The sequence below is a fragment of the Paroedura picta genome, chromosome 3, assembly GCF_049243985.1.
Source record: "Paroedura picta isolate Pp20150507F chromosome 3, Ppicta_v3.0, whole genome shotgun sequence".
Classification (NCBI taxonomy): Eukaryota; Metazoa; Chordata; class Lepidosauria; order Squamata; family Gekkonidae; genus Paroedura; species Paroedura picta.
In genome coordinates this window covers 141,854,616-141,875,992 of record NC_135371.1, presented here as the reverse complement: position 1 = coordinate 141,875,992, position 21,377 = coordinate 141,854,616, and the positions used below count along the sequence as shown (strand labels likewise).

Below are 21,377 nucleotides of genomic sequence, written 5' to 3'. Positions count from 1 at the left end.
AATTTCCTGAATGCATCACTTCTAACCGCACTGGCAGTGCAAAGGACTGACCTGATATCATTTGCTAAATATTATTCCTCATTCTGACAAGACTGTTCAAATATTCAGCTATTTATTTGATTTACTTAAAATATTTATACTGTACCTTTTATCAATAAGGTCCACAGAGTAACTACAAATCATATCATCTCTTTTAATGATTTATAAGATCATAAAGGAATCCAAACAATGATCTCCCAAATATCTTCTATTTAACTATCGCATCCAGATCATCCATTGTCTCTAAAAGGAAAAAGTTGGCTCTCTGGGAAATGGCTGCATAACTCATACCCCAAATCTTTGAACATGCCTTTAGATAAATTTAAACGAGGTTATGAAGGGTTCATGGTCATTTTTTTTTCATTTTCACCTTTCCTTGGTGATCTATTAGCAAAGTTGGGTTGCTGAGATTTGCATAGCACACAACCAAGGGGCCAAAGATTCAAATCACAGCTGGGCATTACTGAAAACATGAGGTATGTAGCCCTTTCCAAAGTCTCATCTGACCCAAGAGAGAAGAATAGACAAAAGTCACAAACTTAAATTATATTGAAGCATCAGTTGTCTACACAGATGTCATTTAGCTTTCCTGGCCTTCTTCCTTATCAAAGGAGCTATCAAGTATCCTTTAGGGCTACTAGAAAAGTCAAAGAACAAGTAGAAGACCTGCCCAATGTGCCCTCTTCCTTACCTAGAATCTAATAAAGATGATTAAATTACATGTCTTTTCCTCCCAGTGAAATCACAGCTCACTGCTCTGATATTAGAGCTCAGGAAATAGGGCATGACAACTTCCCTCATGAAACCTTAGAAGGCCACGCAGGGGTCCAAAGGACTGGCTTGCAGCTGCGGGACTGGGTTGCTCTAATTAAGAATTCACCCTGCTGAGTAAAATCTAATCTAAGTAGAACACAAAAAGGAACTTGGTTCAAGCTGTCGCCTACATGCACTCTCAATGCATTCATCCCCATGCAAGAACTATATCCCACTCACTGAACTGTTCTCTCTCTCTTGGAAGAGAGGAAGTCTGCCTCACAAAGGGTTCAATATGCTCTTATGAGCATAAGGATTGTAGCCCTGAGTGAGGCCAGTTTCTGTTATCCCTTCTCTTACAGGATCAGGATTCTTACAGGATCAGGAAACCCATACAGAAGCATTGGCAATAATAAAAGAGCTCATCAACTGACTGTCATTCAGACCCGTTCACACTGATCAGATTTTAGGTCATGGATTTGAATATGATTGTTTATCCTGGTCCTTTCGGCTAATGCTGTGGTTAAACCCCTATTGCCTGTAATAGAACTGGAATATCTTTGTCATTCTCTGGATCACATCTATTACAAGTAATACAAGTATGAAAAGTTATACATAGGTGGCCAACATTTGGCACCAACAACATGAAAATTGCTTGTAAGGGAACCCAAGCATGTTTAACATAGCAACATGATTTCAAGTGGATAACCATGTTGGTCTGAAGTAGCAAACAAAATTTGACTCCAGATTTGAGTCTTAAACATGCCATTGGACTCAAAAAACATGATTTCAAGTAAGCCTAACTCTCAAACAGCAGCAAGCCTATTCAGTGCCTGACCCTCCGTCTATACCAGGCAGGCCACTGACAAGTCACCACAATGATTCACACAATGGTCACTGCTAGGCTGGATTACTGAAACTTACTCTACACAGGTCTTCCCCGAACCCCGCTCTGGAAATTGCAGTTGGCCCAAAATTTAGCTGCCCATGTTCTCGCTCAAGTACCATGGAGAGATCAAATCACCCCTTTCCTCCACCAGCTGCACTGGCTTCCAATTTAATACTGGATCAGGTTTAAAGTACTGATACTCACCTTCGAGGCTATGTGTGGTCAAGGACAGTCTGCTTGCCTAAACTCCCCAAAGAGCAACCCACTCGATCCCTTCAAACAGACTGATGATCCCTGTCCTCAACCAGGGCCAGAGCCTTCTCCTCTGTCACCCCAGCCTGCTGGAACAAGCTCTCCAACAAAATTAAGACCCTATTGGAACTCAAACATAGGGCCTGCAAAATGGAATTCTTCTGCCATGATTTTTGTTGAGCCCAGTGCCAGGACATCCCTCAAACCCATCAAGCAATTCTGACATCCACACACCACAGTTGCCGCCCAGCTGCTGTCTCCCCCCCCCCCTCTGATCTGATCTATTACCTTGTACAGAAAGTCCTGAGTTTTGACTGTTTTCCACCTGTTCTTCTTTATTATACTTTATATAATATAGTTCATATTACTATACAGGTTTTAAATGTACTAGTTCTGCTGTTCCATGTATCTCTCCCCCAGATGTCACAGTGAGGGGCAGTATATAAATCAAATTAATTATATTATAATTATAAATATAATATTATAATTACATTATATTATACAGTGACTTTTATAAGGTTGCCAGAAGCCGTTTAATCTTGCCCTTGCTATCAAGGTTTCCTGGATTTACAGATGATCATCTAATTAACATCTTGCTTGCAGATAAAGATAATTCTGTTTCTTACATGGTTGCAAAGTTTTGCTACATTGCCAGCAGAGTGTGGAAATCTTTAGCTACTGTTGATGCTGAGTGACCTGACTGTCAAAATGCTGTATTCATGTTTTGTGCTTTTGTTAACTCCCTGATGCCGAATGTCCGGTTAAAACGCTGTAATAATGTATGTGGTCTGTAGATACTTTGATGCTGGTCAATGACCGTAATTAAAAAAATATAATTAATTAATTAATTAAAATAAAAACTAGGCATTAGGGAAAGCCACTCAAAGCAATAGCCTTGTGCTGCTATTTCAGCACATTAACCTGTGATGCTATCATGATGCTATGAATACCATTCCCTCCCCCTTTCACTTGGCTGCCATTGACAAAGATTGATAAGTGTGTCTAAATAATATGAAGTAGAAGGGGAAATTAATCAGGGCTACTGTTTTCAATGTCATCCCTTTTTTGAGAGTAAAGTCTAGTTCTCCACAGAGCTCATGGGGGGAGGTCCTTTTCAATAGAGAGACCAAAACTCTGGAACACTTTCCCCAAAGAAATTCCACCTGCCCCTTCTGTTGCTGTCTTCCACCAGCAAATAAAGATTTTTTTATTTTTCTAGACTTTCCCTTAGTGATCCTTTTTTTTGTATCCAGTGTTTTAACTTTTAAAAAATGACTTCTGTACTTATTTTAAGTTGTGGTTTGTACTTGTTTTAATGTTGTATCTTTGTGTTGATTTTAAAGGCTTTTAAGATGAAATTTAAAAATGCATGTTTTAATGTGTTGCAATTTGTTAGCTGCCTTAGTGAGGGCAAAAAGGTGGGATAAACAGCTTGTTGATAAATAACTAATAAATAATCAGTCAGGAAACGTGTACATTACAGTGACATGATATTCTACTATGAACCTGGGCTGTGACACATTTGTTCACAAAAGGAACTGATTTATGCATTATCTGTTGGTTCTCCATTCATTGCACTGCTCTGGCTCACTGTTAAAGTATGCTTTCACCTGCTAAGAGGTAATTACCAAAAATGTGGGTTTTCTGTTCTGAGAAATGGCCTAAAGCCAGATACACAAAAGCATGAGAAAGATCTAAAACATAGGTGAACAATGTTTCTCACTATGCTATGATTGGCCTACAATGTTTGCCAAGTTTTTCAAACTCACCTTGGCTCTTAGCTGGACCTAGTGCAGTGTTTTTAAACCTGTGTTCCATTTTCTTGCCACTATCATTACGTTAATGAGAGAAGGTTTACAAATATGAAGATGGCTGAGATGTCAGCACAAGCTCATTATCCTACTAGACTAGAGAGAGAGATCACAGCATTTGAAGAAAATGAAATCTCTCTTTAACTGCTCACAAGATTTGCAGACGAGAAAGCACAGATCAAAGTTTAAGCAAAGGCGGTACACTTGAGCCTATATCAGTATAATCACTGCTCAGGCTTTGGGACCAAACTTCCAAGAACTTTGAGCTATTACTGATCTACAACAATGCTTGCTGAAACAAATCAGAAGAATGCAAAGTGAGATGCAGTTAAGCTATAAGACAAATTCTCATGAGCATTTTGTACAAGCGGAAGGTAAATAGTTAGTTTTACACTTTTATCAAAGTCCTAAGAATAGACAGTTTTTTCCGGAGGTGTGGCATTCACAGGCAAGATATAAAGGTCAAATTCAAAAGGGCTACAACAGTGGTTCTCAACCTGGGGGTCGGGTCCCCTTTGGGGATTGAATAACTTTTTCACAGGAGTCACGGGAGGGTGAGCAGCTTGGCCAGGGGGGGGGGGCGCCACCACTGTTTCTGCGAGATTGGCATGGTGGGACAAGAGGCAGAACTGAACTGAGAAAACCCAGGGGGGGGGAAACCAATTTATATACAATCATGAACAATGGATCTTCAAGCCATTGGTCAGTTTAATTTCTGTGAAAGAACACTTGCATGATTTTTTAATTTATTTGATTTTTAGCCCACCACTTCCGAAAAGGCTCATGGTGGGTTACAACATATAAAATCCCCAATAAAATTCCCCTAAAAACAATAAACAATCCACAATTAGCTATACAAAAGATCCAAGATACAATGCGGTGAAGACCCCCCCTAACTAACACCTCCGGGGGTGGACATGGGAGAATTGATCTCCAGCCACCAGTACGAAGATGGGGGGGGGGGTCCAGATCTTCCTTAGCGCGCTGGTCTCAACCATAGACCTGGATGCGGGTCACCACAACATGAGGAATTGTATTAAAGGGTCATGGCATTAGGAAGGTTGAGAACCCCTGGGCTACAGGAATCAGCCAACAAGCATAGACCCAGTCAGACTGCTTTTGCCCTACAGAATTGAATATTTACTTTCCATACTTCACACAGGAATTGTAAAGATATGAACTGTTGAATGCTGTTGTGCAGTGATAAAAAAATCTCCCAAATAGAAGATCTACAAGCCACAAAAACAGCATTGTGCAGATGGCAATGAAGGAAGAGGCTGTCTTGAAAGATTCACTTTTAGCAACATTTAGTGAGGCAGTAAACTAATTTGATAATCGTGGCCATGCCTCACCACTTATAACAATTCCAATTGCTGTCAGCATTCAAAGTAACTTTACTATAATTTGACCAAAGGATAAAAACATTCTGCTTTCAGTGTTTTTTTATGGTAGCCTAGGGCATCTGTCAATTCAATACCACTAGCCACCTAGCCCACTCTCCTCTCTGAACTGTCTCATAGCAGAGTCCCGTGTAACATCCGTAAGCTGAACACAATAAATGTTTATATAATTTTATTATTATTCAGATATATCATACAGACATCCAACCTTTAGAGTCCTAACCATTTTTCAGTTGTTTTGTTGCTTTTGTTCTTTCAAGTTGTTGTCCACTTTGCATTTTTCCTACATCTAATGTAGATCCCTGACAGAAAACACTTCCCCAAAATGTCTTAATCTGGAAAAGATCTTTCAGTAGTGACTCTCTAAGAAATAACATCTGTAACTGCTGTTACTGCTAGACAATAATAATGTTTTAAAGTGTTTTTAATGTTTAAAATTTTTATTAATCTATTCTTGTTATTAATTATATGTTGTATACTACTCAGAGCCGGCATGCTGAGAAGGTGGTTTATAAATTGAATAAATATATAAATAACACACAGTTCTCCCGTCATGTTTTAAAACGACAACAAAAACTCCACAGAGAACAGTATTAGGATTACTTGTCAATGGAATTCATGACTACAATCTAATCAGTTTGCCAAAAAACCACTACCGCTCTAATACTACACTAAGGTGACCAGATTTTAACATTGGTAAAGCAGGACACCATTGACTGGGGGGGGGGGTTCTTGATTAAAAATTTGGTCTATATGTAGCAACAAAAAGTTTCATAGAATGCATAGAACGCAAAAATAGTATTGTAATATTTATTTTTTTAATTTCAACATAATTTGCCAGGTATCCCCAGTTGTCCCTCCAAAAGTGGGACAATCTTATACTACACCCCTGAGTAAAGCACATATTAATCTGCATTGTTAATTAAATCTTCATTGAGGCAATAATTCACATCAGTTTAGATACTAGCCTTTTAAAAAAACGGTTGCAGTTAGTGATGGCTAATAATTACATTAATGATATGTTGTTTCTTATTCACAGTTTTCAAACTATGATATTATACAACAGAAAAAGCAGTTTGGGAAACAGTTTCATGCTGCTCTCCCAAAGAGCTTCTAACTGCGATTTATGAACCTCAGGTATAAGGTTATACTGCTCCTTAGATTCAGTTGTCACTCAGATGTATTGGGAGGCATTGTTTACAATTCTGATTACATTTTACCAAACAGGGCAATATGCTCCCCTCCCCCAAGAGTAAATTAAAAAGTCCATCTTTCTGGTTGACCTGGATGTACAAAGGATGTCTTCAAGAGATGAAGACTGTGAAATACAATCTTCATATTTATTGAAAAATAATTCCATGCATATGATTAAAGAGTTTATAGAAATTATGATTTAATGATGTCTCATCACAAATATTAATTTAAATTTGTATTGCGGTAAAACCTTAGTATTGTTAATAATAATACCAGGTATATTCATAAACGCGTCACCTCCCAGACGGCACACAAAGTTATTGAAACCACCAGCTGACAAAAACTGAAAACAAAAATACCCAGACTGTTCACAAGAGATACTAGTCGCCTTTCCTGAGCTCCACCCATATCACTAACACTGCGCTAAGGGCTACAATCTTCAGCACTCATCAACAACATCAATATATAAATGTTCACACAACTGCAAATAAATGAAATAGGGGAACAGAAGAAAATATGGAACCAGCACAAAATAAATAAGAAAATCAGATCCTCCATCATCATGAATATTTGACAGAAAGATGGCTATGAACATACTCAAAGTGGTACAATCCACATTTGAATTCAGAGAAATACAAGGCCATTGCATCTGTACATTCTGTTTATAATATGCAGAAACAGAATCTATGACCTGTGGATGTTGTATGAGATCTGTATAAACTATTTGCTTGTCCATGTGCATTATATATATACATACATATATATGGGGAGGAAAGATGGTAATTTAAAGGTTTTTTTTAAATGCAATGCTATTCCAATTGTCCTGAATTAATATTTGTTTTTTTAAAAAAAACCTCCAATTTCATATTGGCAACATTGTCCCTAAAATTAGAACCATTCTACTGTCCAACCGATTGGCCTTTTTTCATTTCCCTCCAAATAATATCAAAATATTAACACATTTGATGGAATTCATGAACAAAAAATATTTTGCTATAAACACCCAATGAAAATTCATTCTTTCTTAGGCAACTAATAAGCATGCATTGTGCTCTTTCTGCCCTTTCAATCTAAATGAATATGAGAGAAAGATGTTATTAACAATTCAGAGGGTATCTGCACCTAGAAGTAAACCCACACACATATTTTAATCAATGCCTTTGAGTTTTTTAGTCAGTCTTCAAGGAAATGAGTCAAGACTTAGGAGGGCTACAGACTCAAAATGGCAGCAAGGCGACAGACTCAAGATACTCTGCAATATACATTCCATTGGTATCAACTACTTATTTCCCCTTGGGGTGAAGCTACTTTCAGAATCTAGGATTGAAGTCTAAGTTTTCTGAACATGAAGGCGCAATGCAAAATTGGTCATTATTCCTCCTTACCTTCTGGATCATACACTTCAGCAGAATGGTTCTGATTCAGGAAATGCATTTCAAAAATCCAGGCCTCGTCATCAGTGCATTGGAATGCTTTGCCTTAGATAATGCTTTGCCTGTTGTTTTGCTCACAATTTCTTCTGCACATCAAAACATGGCCCATTGGACTCACTTCTCCACAGGTAGAGATCTTCACAGCCAGATTTTGCTGAAGCCACATTTTTACTGGTGCCATCTCCAATGGAATGCTCCAAGAAGCCAACTAGGCCATGACTGCAGCTAGCTTGACATGCAGGGCAATCTGTGAAAAATACATTCTCCAAAAATCAGTAAAATTTAAAAATAACCTTAATTCCAGACAGGGAACTGGCCCAGTCCTCAACCAGATTGCGCTGCCATTTTGTTTCCCGCCCTGGAAAAGAGCCAAACTTAACAAAGTTGAGTGTGTTAAACATGCCAATCGAGAGGCCTTCTTTTGCTGAGAATGAGGCACTCTCAGCCAGGTAGGGGGTAGGGGGAGAGAAGGCAGGCAGCTGTTTCAGTCAGCAGACTGTGGCTGCGGTCCTTGAAGCAGTGGGGAAGTGAGGCAGGAGAGTACCACCATCAGATCTTTTATAGTGCTTTGTTTATTAGCTGTGTGCCCCTATTTCATAAGGCAGTGTTTGCTAGAGAGCCCTTGAAGGAAGGAATGATGATGACTATTAGCACTATTCCAAGGACACCTTTTCTTAAGCCTCTTTCATAGCGGCAGACATGGAGAAACAGCCTAGCAATTGTTCTCTCAAATGTCACCTTTCTGTGTAGGCCACTGTGCTGGCAAAACCGGGCTCTTGTTGGAAGGAACTTTTTTCCCCCATTAAAAAAATTAACTTTGCTATTCTCCACATATCTCCACAGAACCTCAACAGACAAGGGAAGCTTTTCTTCTCCCCCCAGCTGCCCCCTTCATCCTCCTCGTCTTCTCTTTTCTTTATCCTCCTTTGCATAGTTTGAACAATTTGTCTCTGTTCTAGTGCATTCCTGCAACCCATTCTTTAGGTGCCCTGCATAAGATTTACACTTGGTGGAGGAACGGTGAGTGGGGGGGAGTGGAAGGTAATACAAGGCCTACATTTAGATAGAGCAGGAAAGCAAACGTAATGTATTCCAAGATTGTTGTGCCATCAATTTAATACCTGAGCGAGGAAAACAAAGAGCCTTCAGAGAACTGGTGACCCTTCCCCCATCCTGAAAGGAACTGAAGGAAAGATAAAAAGAGTTGAAAGAAAAGGCACAAACATAATTAAAGCTGTCCAAGTAATTTCTGCGGAGTACAATATATGATGAGAGAGAACTGCACAGGTTAATTGTAATCCTGGTATTATTAGCATCTGCTGGCATGAACGAACTCTCCTGCACAGCAGGGTCAAACTGTTTTCTGTTAAGGCTGCTTAGGAGGGAAGGCATTTTATGCCAGAAGGAATTTATAAATGGCAAGGAAATGACTTAGAATGCTCATTGTTATTAGGACTGCCAGCTCCAGGCTGGGGAAAACCTGGAGACTTTGGGGCTGGAGCCCGCAGAGGGTAGGGTTGGGGGAGGTGAGGGAACTCAGTGCAGTATAATGCCATGCACTCTACCTTCAAAGCAGCCATATCCTCCAGGGGAACTGATCTCTTGCCCGGAGAAGAGCTGTAATTCCAGGGCATCCCACCTGGAGGCTGGCACCCCTAATTGTTATATATCATTAATGTTTTAATAATGTTTGGCTAGTATATTATATATAATGCCTAGTTTTAAACTTGTGGGAGGTTGTTTAATTTGTTTTCAGTTGTGCTTTGGTGGCAGAAACTGCGACTTATAAATATTTAAATAAAGAAAGTAACTGATCATGTGCATGCTCTGACATGCCCCCGTGTTTGCTGAATGTACAAAGTGTGTGTGTATGGGGGGGGGGGAGAGATTGGGAGATCACTGACAGGCCTCATCTTGATCTACAGACATCAGCTGATTATCAGAAGAGACTCTACATTTCTAAAAACTGTGCATCCATGTGTAGTTCTGTATGCATAAGAAGAAATGTGCTTGCAAAACAAACATATGTACGCAAAGTTTAAATGTATGCAGCCTCTAATATGCATAGGTTAGAGGCAGGCCTGGCATTTCCACACATTCACTAAACACAGGCTGAATGTTTGAAAAAAAGTTGTAATTCACCTTTTAAATGTCCTACAAAATGTATGAGCGCAATCTCAAGAAACCACCTCTTAAAGCACTTTGAAAAAAGAATGATGAAAAGCCTTCTACAAGATGGAAGCTATTTTGCAGCTAGAGGATGTGTGTGTTATGTGCAAACAAGTCACTTTAGACTTATGGCAACCCTATGAATTAAAGACCTCCAAAACATCCTATCACTGATAGCTTTGCTCAGGTCTTGCAAACTGGCAATCCATCTCATGCCAGGTCTTCTTCTTTTCCCAGCATTATTGTCTTTTCCAGTAAGTTGTGTTTTCTCATGATGTGACTAAGATACAATAGCCTTCATTTAGTTATTTTATTTTCTATAGAAATCTAGGTTGGATATGATCTAGAAGACAATTAAATTGAGGCTTTTGAACTCTGGTGCTGGAGAAGATTCTTGTGAGTCCCTTGGACTGCAAGGCGAACAAACCGGTCAGTCCTAGAGGAGATCAGCCTTGACTGCTCCTTAGAAGGCCAGATCCTGAAGATGAAATTTAAATACTTTGGCCACCTCATGAGAAGGAAGGACTCCCTGGAGAAGAGCCTAATGCTGGGAGCGATCGAGAGCAAAAGAAGAAGGGGACGACAGAGAATGAGGTGGCTGGATGGGGCCACTGAAGCAGTAGGTGCAAACTTAAATGGACTCCGGGGAATGGTAGAGGACAGGAAGGCCCGGAGGATCATTGTCCATGGGGTCCCGATGGGTCGGACACGATTTTGCACCTAACAACAAGAAGACAATTATTTGTCTTTTTGGTGGTCCATGGTATCTGGAAAACTCTCCTCCAGTGACACATTTCAAATGAATCAGCTTTCTTCCTGTCAACTTTCTTCATTCACATCTATACACAGCAATGGGAATACCTTGGTGAACTAGACGATGGTTCCAGTAAAAGTTCAAACGTTCAGCTCCCTCGAGCTATTTTTGAGAAGTATAATATTTTAATTTTGTGATAAATCAATCTTAGACTTCCATGTGGTCCCAGACAGCAAATTCCAAATATCTTCTAGAAATGATTTTTTTTTTAGAATATCCTAGAACAGATGCCACTTCCAATGTGATCATTGTTATGAATATCCCTTATAGGTCTGATTGCTTTCACTGCCATTTTATTGGCACAATCACCAAGTCTAACGGCCATCTTAGCAGCATAGCTGTTCTACATTTCTGGCTTTTTTCTCACTTGTCCATTTAAAGGGGGGGGGGGTTCAGCCCTTCCACTTGCACAATTATGAGCAATCAGATTAGTGAGTGCTTTTATGTTATCACAGTTTGAGCACTTTATGTTCCCTTCTCAATCAGGTTTTTTTTAATGGATTGGACTTCATGGTACTTGTGTTATTCTGTTTTCTGCTTAACTTCATTTAAAGGTAAAAGTACAACTAAGTCCATATTCATTCCAGACCAGGATATTACTCCTTCAGACAAACATGAGTTAATTTTCAGCAAAGTTCCCTTGGCAAATGTTTAATACAGTGAGTAGCTCTGCAATCAGTTGTCAGATAAAAGGACTGTCATATCTAAAGCTCATTTGATTGAATGATTGTTTTTGCTCAAGTAGAATAGCAGATCTTAAGATGCTGCTTTTCCATGGTCTTTTAATTATTATTCATACCATCTGGTGCATAACATTTGATTAGTTCAAAATTATCTGGAGTGGACAGGAAAAAACCTCACCAAGTTTATGTCTATATTTGTATATCATTCATGAAATCAATGCATAAATATCTAAGACAGCATGATACCATACTACAGTTTGATATTTTAGTACTTTACTCTAAGAACCCAATGCTGTTCAAAGGACATAAGCAAATATGTGAAGGCAGAAACAGGATGGAGAGGGTAGACTGTTCTTGCTGGCCACTCTTGCCTCACAGTCCATACAAAGTTGTGCACAATGCCCTGGGTGAATATATCCAAATTTGGAGGAACTTAACAAATTTGGAGTCCCCAGGCATTCATAGAGAGCCCTAAACCTAAATCTCCGTAGGAATGTAAGCTCTGTTCATGTAGTTGGGAAGCATAGCTGCATACATACCTTCCTGGGCTTCTCCCCTTCCTACCATCTACAGGTCCATCATTGGGGGGGGGGGGTTCAACATGACCATATTACCCGATGAATGTTTAACAAAAAATGCTAAACATTTATTGGGTGATATGAGCAAAGTTTGAAGCCTTCTTCTAGCCCAGGCTTTCTCAACCAGGGTTTTGTGAAAACCTGGGGTTTCTTGATGGCCCTGGATGGGTTTCCCAAATGGATTGGAGTTAATTGTTTTACTATATAGGGTTTCCCAAATGGATTGGAGTTAATTGTTTTACTATATAGTAAAACAATTAACTCCAATCCATTTGGGAAACCCATCCAGGGCCATCAAGAAACCCCAGGTTTTCACAAAACCCTGGTTGAGAAAGCCTGGGCTAGAAGAAGGCTTCAAACTTTGCTCACTGGAATGGTAGAACAGGAGTGCTTCCACCCCATTATCTTTCAGCCCACAAGAAAAAAGACTTGGTTTTCTTGGGTTTCTTCTAATTTCATCCCACTGATAGTTGATTTAGTGTTGGCTTTGGACTGTAGTTAAATGCTACTGTCTTGTCCATCTGCAAGCTCAGGACAAGCAGCTTCTTTGTAGGGCAGATCAAATCATCTTTCCAAGAAAACGTAGAGACTGAATTGTGCAAAAAGACTTTATTCTGTTATGCCCATTAAATTCTATAGAACAAAGTTAACACACTACAGTCAGGAAAGCTGACAGGGAGAAGCTACATCATTACAGTCAACCCTCCCAAGGATTCCTGTTCCTAAATAAAAAAAACTGGCCTCAACCAGGGCCAGGACCTTTTCAGCCTTGGCCCTGGCATGGAGCAATGCTATGCCGAATGAGATCAGAGCCCTGTGGGAACTTAAATTGTTCTGCAGGGTTTACAAAACAAAGCTGTTCAACCAGGACTATGGTTGATGCCAGAAGATAACAACTAATGGCCTTCCTGCTACCCATTTACAACTCCTGAAGATGCACCTCATCAGCTGCCATTTCCCATCTCTGGAAACAGGAAATAAATGTGAATAAATTGGTGCTACTTATACTTTTTAATTATGCTGACTATATTTTATAATTTTATGTTATATTTTATATTAGATTTATCTTGTGAGCTGCCCTGTGCCACCAGAGAAGGGCATTATATAAATGCAATAAATAAATCATGGACAGAGACCACACAAGGGTGTCTTTATCCCAATCCATGTTAATATAGCCTCTGTATTCACACGTCCTCAAGCTAGAGAAACACACAGAAGAAAATTCAAAGAAGGAGGTAGCATGAAACATACTATTAAATGAGTATGGCCTTCCAGAGGTGTCACAGTTGTGATAAGTGCTGTTTAAACTTTACCCAGAGCTAAACACCAAAAGTCAACAGTAGCTCATGCCCAAATTCTCACATCAGACCAAGCAAACATCTAATCAAAAGAGTAAATCAAAGTTCTGAGGCAAGAGAGGTGGGAATGTTTTAACTCCCCATTTCCCACCCTGTCCCTAGAACTCTGCAGTAATGTACCTCCTAGCTAACTAAGACTAATATACTACAGGTGCAACATCTCCATATAACTTCAATTGGATATTATTTATCATCCTTCTAGATCCCATCCCCATTCTTCACAATTTGGAAATTCTACTGCAAGACATATATTTTTTTTTCCAGACAAAAACACTTAATGTTGGTTGTACATTATGTGCCTAATTAACACAATTCCCCAATTGGGCTGGTAGTGCAGTAAACATTTGTTTAAAGCCCTACAGTAAACTGACAGTGGAAATCTGTCCATGAGATCACAGTCATCATCCCCCACAATAAGTGCCATGCAGTTTTGTTTTAAATAAAGAATTCAGATGTCCCTATCATTGTGAAGTACAATTTTCTTCCACAGAAACTAAAACATAAGTAGATATATATGTCTTCAAGCTCCATTCATACTCCTCTTAAGTCCATTGTTGCCAATCCAAGCTTATCTTGGCATTTCAGTACCTGGCAGCCACTTGAAAAGTCTGCCTGTATTGGTTCTCATCTGCTCCCAATGTATGGCTAGTTGGCTGTATGGAATCTCTGCCATCTGCAGGATTTTTCTGTATGCAATGATTCCAGAGGTGGGGTGGGGATAGCTATAAGGGGGGGGGGAATTCCTGGGTACATGGAATTAGACAAGTGATATGCTTTTCTCTTATATACAGTAGATTTCCTGTCTGACAGCCTTTGATTATTCTTGTAGTGGTTGTTGTAGTGATGACTTGGTGTAGCAGTTAGGAATCTGGTGGGCTGGGTTTGATTCTCCATTCCCACATATGCCACTAGCTGGGTGACCTTGGGCTTGCTACAGCACTGGCAAAGCTGTTCTGACCAAGCAGTAATATCAGGGCTCTCTCAGCCTCACCTGCCTCACAGGGTGTCTGTTGTTGGGGAAAGGAAGGGGAAGGCAAATGTAAGCTGCTCTGAGACTTCTTCGGGTAGAGAAAAGTGGCATATAAGAACCAACTCTTCTTCTTGGCAGTTCGGTCTGTGCACTCTGGGAAACATGGTGAAAACAAAGAAGACTAACGTTTCTGCAGATTACTTATTATATGTTTATACCTCACTTTTCCATTTGGATCAAGACTTGTGGTATTGCACAACATCACTGGTTCAGCAAAGACTCAGATATCATGCACCCAAAATAAAAATGGAACAAAAACTCAACCTGATAGAACAAGTCAGGAACTTGAAGGTGAAACAAAAATATTAAAATTAGAATACAAATATTTATCATTTAGGGTGCATTAGCATTAAGATTAAAAACAGGTTTGAAATATTAAAAACAGAATCTGGGCAACATTGCACATACAAACTTAATGGCTGCACATGGTGTGACCATAGACCAAACATGTTTCAATCTTAAAGGGTCTTCATCAGTAGTTAAATAAAGTCTAATATATCTGACTGGGGAAGGCACTGGCAAACCACCCCGTATTGAGTCTGCCATGAAAACGCTAGAGGGCGTCACCCCAAGGGTCAGACATGACTCGGTGCTTGCACAGGGGATACCTTTACCTTTACCTTTAATATATGCACACATATAATATTATGATAAGACCTGCTTAGTGGCGTAAGAATCACAAAATGGGAAAGTTTAGTTCAGTTCATACATGAGAATGCACACATAGGACTGAATCTTGGCCTTGGACAACGTGGTGGTTTTTTACAATTTAAATCCTTTATTGTGAGCTCCACATATGGAATTATTAATATATATTATTGGGAACGTCACATTTTGTGGTTCTTATGCCACCAACCAGGTCCTATTGTAATATTTTGTGTGTGCATATATTATATGTGTGCAGAGATTCTGATTGTTATGGTTTAAACCTATTTTTAATCTTCTTATTGTGCACTAAATAATAAATATATACTAATGAAAAAATTTTTGTCCAACCTTTGAATTCCAGGCAAACACTATGTATGACAGGATTATGAGAATAGACCGCAATTTTGTCTTACCTTCTTACTCTAGCAAAGGGTTAAGCAGGTTTTGCCTCCAATAAACAGCAGCCCAGAAGAGGCCATAAATGGGACCCTTTCCATTACTACAAGTGTCCCTCAGGTCTAGCCTTCAGCCCTAGAGTTACGTCAGACAACAGCATGCATCAATGCACAAAAAATCAAGATGATTTAGAATAATCTAAAGAAAGCTGGCCAAACACCATCTGCCACAGTTATTTTTTTAAAAAAATTATTTTCTCTCCATTATATATACCTGAAGCTTGTATATAATGCAACTGAAGCTTGCAGGATGTTTTATTAATCGATACCAAATAATTCCAAGATAAAGTGGGCCATAAACTTTCTAATGAGAACATATGGTGGGCATTGACAGAGCTCAGCCTTTGAAAGGTTAATTATGAATACAGCTATAAAAAGTGAGATGAGACTCTAGGAAAGCAGAGCAACTTTTACCTGCCAAAGTAAGAAAAAAACTAGCTATAATGCCTTCATTTTAGGTTATACAAGAGGTGTTAGCCCAGTTCTATCATCTCACTGAATCTGAGACTAAAAGGGATGATGGCTGTGTTTAGAACTACATTGACTATCCCTTCCATTCAAAATATATTTCAAATGTAGCAGATTTTGTGCAGTTGGCCCAGTTACCTGGAAGATACTATCTACCTTGCTTTAGGATGCTTTGGGCTGATCCTGCGTTGAACAGGGGGTTGGACTAGATGGCCTGTGTGGCCCCTTCCAACTCTATGATTCTACCTCCCCAAAAAGCCAGCTTGGTGTAGTGGTTAGGAGTGCCGACTTCTAATCTGGCAAGTCAGGTTTGATTCCTTATTCCTCCACATGCAGCCAGCTGGATGACCTTGGTCCTGACCTTGGGAGTGCTAAAGTTGTTCTGACCGAGCAGTGATATCAGGGCTCTCTCAGCCTCACCTACCTCACAGGGGGTCTGTTGTGGGGAGAAGAAAGGGAAGGCGACTGTAAGCCACTTTGACACTCCTGATAGAGAAAAGCGGCATATAAAACCCAAGAGAATAGATTCAAATGGGTAGCCGTGTTGGTCTGAAGTAGCACAATAAAATCAGAGTCCAGTAGCACCTTTATGACCAACAAAGATTTATTCAGGGCGTAAGCTTTCAAGTGCATGATAAGGAGATCATAGTCTGACCAAGAGTGCTTGCATTTGAAAGCTCACGCCCTGAATAAATCTTTGGTGGTCTTAAAGGTGGTATTGGACTCTGATTTTATATAAAACCCAATTACTCCTCCTACTCAACTTGGCTGCTATTTTTCCTTGATACTCTTTTCTTTCTTCCCCTAATGGTCCTCAGCCTTGTTTGCCCTCCCTGCCAATTAATCTGATTCACTAGGGCAAAATTTGTGGTTTGGTGTAGTGGTTAGGAGTGCGGCAAGCTGGGTTCAATTCTGCGCTCCCCCACAAGCAGCCAGCTGGGTGACCTTGGGCTTGCCACGGTGCTGATAAAGCTGTTCTGACTGAGCAGTGATATCAGGGCTCTTTCAGCCTCACCCACCTCACAGGGTGTCTGTTATGGGGAGAGGAAAGGAAAGGCGAATGTAAGCCGCTTTGAGACTCCTTTGGGTAGAGAAAAGCAGCATATAACTAACTCTTCTTCTAATTCCAGGTAAAAATGACATCAGCAAGCCACATGTAATGTTGCCATAGCCATTCAGATTAAGCAACAAATGAAGAAGAAACCAGTGACCTGCATAGAATAATGTAAACATACTTATATTTATTTATGTTTATTTATGTTATTAGTCTGCCTTTCTCACTGGGATTCAAGGTGGATTACACAGAGTAAGTCAATATAATCAACAGGATGGAACATTCAATAAACAGCATGATAGGATTAGGACTGTAGACATCTGGAACCAACCAGAAACTGAAAAACATGACTGAAGCATCACATTAGTGATGCAAATTATATAGCAGGATCCTAATTAAGAAAACTCTACACAGCACTCTAGATCAGGGGTAGTCAACTTGTGGTCCTCCAGATGTCCATGCACTACAATCCCCATGAGCCCCTGCCAGCGTTTGCTGGCAGGGACTCATGGGAATTGTAGTCCGTGAATATCTGGAGGACCACAGGTTGACTACACCTGCTCTAGATGATGTTACTAATAATTTATCCAATCATTTTGTGAATCATTTTGTACAGTGCTACCTTATTGTGTGGGTAGAAAAGCCCTCTTGAATTATTCAGGTTTGCATACTTTGTGGAATGCCAGTGAGAGTGGGACCCTTCCTAACCTCTTTCAGGTAGGCCATGCAATAACATGGGCACCACAACACAGGAGGCACATGATTTTACCTAATTGCCAATTTTGTTCTAAAGTCCTGAAAATGATGGTCATTTTCAAAGCTCAAGAAAATGAAATCAACATTTGTCTATATATTGCTGCACAGATAAATAGAATTCTGACATGTGAAACAGGGGGGTACGCTTGCCAGCGTTTCTTGATCAACAATGCCAGAGGACAAATTTTCTATGGGGACATTTCCTTCTCTGGAAACTTCATGATAATGCACAGAATTCATATCACAATGATTACACAGAAAGGTCTTACAGATAGCAGGCTTTGAGAATATATATTTCCTCTCCTCATTAAAAAAAAACATACTTTAAAAACCTCTCTTTGCCTGTCCACTGTCTGTGAAACAAATTGGTAGTTGTGCCACCTGTCCAGTTAGTCTCAGGACCATTGAAGCAATGGCAGCAAACCATGATGAAGTCTCCACCGCCTTGTACACAGGAACACTGGAACAGCAATCTTTAATCCGCTCCTGTGGAGCAGGTTAAATAAAGGAGTAAGGGCTGTTAGGGAGGAGTTAGGGCAGGACCTGTCCGAGATAAAAACTCTGAGGAGCGAATCAGGAGCCTCAAAGCGGCTCTTGATTCGCTCCTCAGAGTGGCAATCCAGGGCCAAGTGGCTAATTGGGAGGCGTGCAAAGCGCGCCTCCCTATTGGCCACTTGGCCCATCTCCCGGAGGCCTCGCCATAGACTCTGCAGTCCTTCCGAGCCGCCATCCTTGCTGGATGGCTGCCAGGGAAGAGGCTCACCCCACAAGGCTGGACTTTGGGAAACATGCTTTCCCTCTGCCCAGCCACTGCCCTTACCGCCCTCGCCGCGAAACCCCCCCACCATGGGCAACGCCGCCCACCTCCTTCACACCCCCGCCCCCAACCAACATCCCCGGCTGGGCCACTCTGCACCCTTCCCACCCCACGACCGAACGCCCATCCCCATCCCTCCCCCCACGCCCGTGACTTACACTTCGCCAATGCCACCAGCCCCGGCCTGTTGCCGGCCTTCCAGGCTGCCACTGCCGCAGCGAACCACCGACCAACACCACGCGGCCGCCCCTACAACGCCGAGCCGCTCCACCGCGAACCCCGAGCTTGCCCTGCCTCCGCTGGGCTGATGCCACTGGCCCGCGCTGCCGGCCCTGCCGCGCCTGGCCTGACAGCCCTGCAGTGCCTAGTGCTCTGCCCCTGCAGCGCCGCAGCCGTGCTGTAGCTCCACTCACCTCCGACATCCACTCTCCCTCGCCACCATTGCCCTGACGCCCGGCTGGCCTCCTAGACTGGCCAGCCCACTAGAGATGCCCAAAAACAGTCACCGCCAATCCCAGAGAGCCTCTGCCAGGTACATCTACCCGGCACACCGTGGAGGCTGTGGCAACGCCGCCCACACCTGGCAACAATTCCTCATGCCCCTAACTTTCCCCCCGTTAGTGCCCATTTTATCTCTGGGTAAAATGGGCTTTAAATCTAGTTTATGTATAGAGCAGTATTGGCCAAACTGTGGCTCTCCAGATGTCCATATCCAGTGCTGGCAGGGGCTCATCGGAATTGTAGTCCATAGGCATCTGGAGAGCTACAGTTTGGCCACCACTGGAGCATCATTTATGATTTTTCACCCTCTACTGATTATCCAGGTTTCTACTTAAGACAACTGAGGAGTGTGTTTTCTCTTTACTTTTTCTCTGAGAGGCATAAAAATAGTCCAAGAACAGTTCAGTTCTGGCTGCCAAAGGCTTTGGGGGGGGGCATGTATTGGGGGGGCTAGTATTTGGATGGGAGACCTCCAGAGAATACCAGCACTGTGATGCAGAGGCAGGCAATGGCAAACTACCTCGGAACATCTCTTGCCTTGAGAACCCTGTAGCGTCACTGTAAGTCAGCTGTAACTTGACTTGTAGAACACTATTGGGGTTCCTCCTCCATTATTGATCTATATTTTAAAAAGCCATCTGCATGATCCAGGGAAAAATGTAGATGGGCCTTCTACCAACAATAAAACTTACTACTAGTCTTTGGGATCTAAGTTATTTTGTATTCTTCAGAGGAAAATGACTATTTTTGTAGATACTGTATAGCTTGCTGATAGATGAGAAATGCAATGAGACGAAAAACATGGATGTGTGGGTCTATGGCATGCATTAACTTGTATAGGTCTTAAATATGAAATCTGCTCTCTGCAACATCATTTAACACAACATCTTTCAAGTAAGTGACTAACACAGGTAGGAAAGGAAAAATTCTTAAGAAAATCTAATTTCTTCCTTCATTACAGTGCAGTAAAAACACACAGGCCAAATTTAGTCTCAATTCAGTGCTTTCTGAGGAAGCTTCAAAGCAATAACATGAGCTAGGAAAAGTTGGTAAGAATATCATTTTGCATGGCCCTCAAGCCGCTGGCACCTCCAAGTTCTTTTCTGTTTCCATTAACTGCCAAAACCGTTTCCCAACTTCTGAAAATCTGAATTCTGAAACCAGAAATAGAATATAAGTAAATTGCTTTAACTATCATAATTATCCATTGTTATCATAATACCAGATGGTGCAATGAGGATCTCAAAATTCATGCAACCATTTACAAAGTAAAATAGGAGAGGGGAAGAGTACAGACTTTCATTCAACTCAATTTCAAATATCAATTTTAATTTTTAAAAATCATAGCCCACTTTTCAGTGTGCCCATAATGGCACGTGTGAACAAATCTTTGTTTTGTTTTTGGCATGTCACTTGTAATGTTATTAAATCATGTTGGAAAATAAGCTGAAACTGAACTGAGTATCACCTTGAAAATAATTTGATAATACCAAAGAGCTGTCCATCTCATACCTGGCTTCCTCTTCAAGTTGCTCAGCGTCAGCAAGGCCTTTGCTGACATTATCAAACAGAATTACAACCACATTGTCAAACATTAAGTCTCTCTCTCTATCATACACACACACACACACACACACACACAAAACACCACCACTCTCATTTATTGCCTCAGCGAGGGCCCTGTGGAATGCCACTCATTCTTCACAAGGACTTTAGCCACTCAGAGCAAACAACAGAGCAGCATTCCTAGGTGACCATGTGGAGGCAGAGAAGGGAGTCTGAGCCTAATCAGTCTGGCAGACTTTCCCACACTTTCTGGGATCAGTTTTTATCAAACTTGTAACACAACATGTCAAGGACTTTCTAATGGTGCCAAAGGTGCTTTTTTGGCCTAATGTGCCTCAATGCTACATTGACACAAGGGAGAGTTCCTTCCCCCAAGCAGTCTTAAAAAGGAATAAACACACAGAGAGAGGAGGTGCTGTGGAATCACTAATATTTTTACAGCCAAGAGAACTGATGGTCTGCTTTGGATTATTCTAGGGGATTGCCTGTGATGGGCATAGCCTTAATATATGACCTGATGTATTTGCTCCAGAGAGTTGCCTGGCTGTAGAGCAAAATGAATATCATTCCAGGGCATGTTTGGATAGGAAGGAAGGAAGCTTAGTCTTAGGAGACAGCTCATCAGTAGTAAAAGTTGAGAGATGAGCCACCTCTGAAGAGTGAGCTGAATAAAGAGTATTTAACAAGATCTTCATGATGACAGATCTCA

The 21,377-nt window shown here is 40.9% G+C and overlaps 1 protein-coding gene across 3 annotated transcripts in view; it reads right to left on the bottom strand.

Annotated features, from left to right (window-relative positions):
- Positions 1-21,377, bottom strand: part of LOC143833033 (uncharacterized) — a 165,498-nt gene that overhangs the window by 115,946 nt on the left and 28,175 nt on the right. For 2 of the 3 annotated variants that reach the window (XM_077328338.1, XM_077328340.1), the window contains exon 1: positions 7,724-8,373. The exons of the other annotated variant lie outside the window; for it this stretch is intronic. The gene's annotated coding sequence lies outside the window, so the exon portion shown is untranslated. Of the gene's footprint in view, positions 1-7,723; positions 8,374-21,377 lie in introns of those variants that run through there. 3 annotated transcript variants of the gene reach the window in all.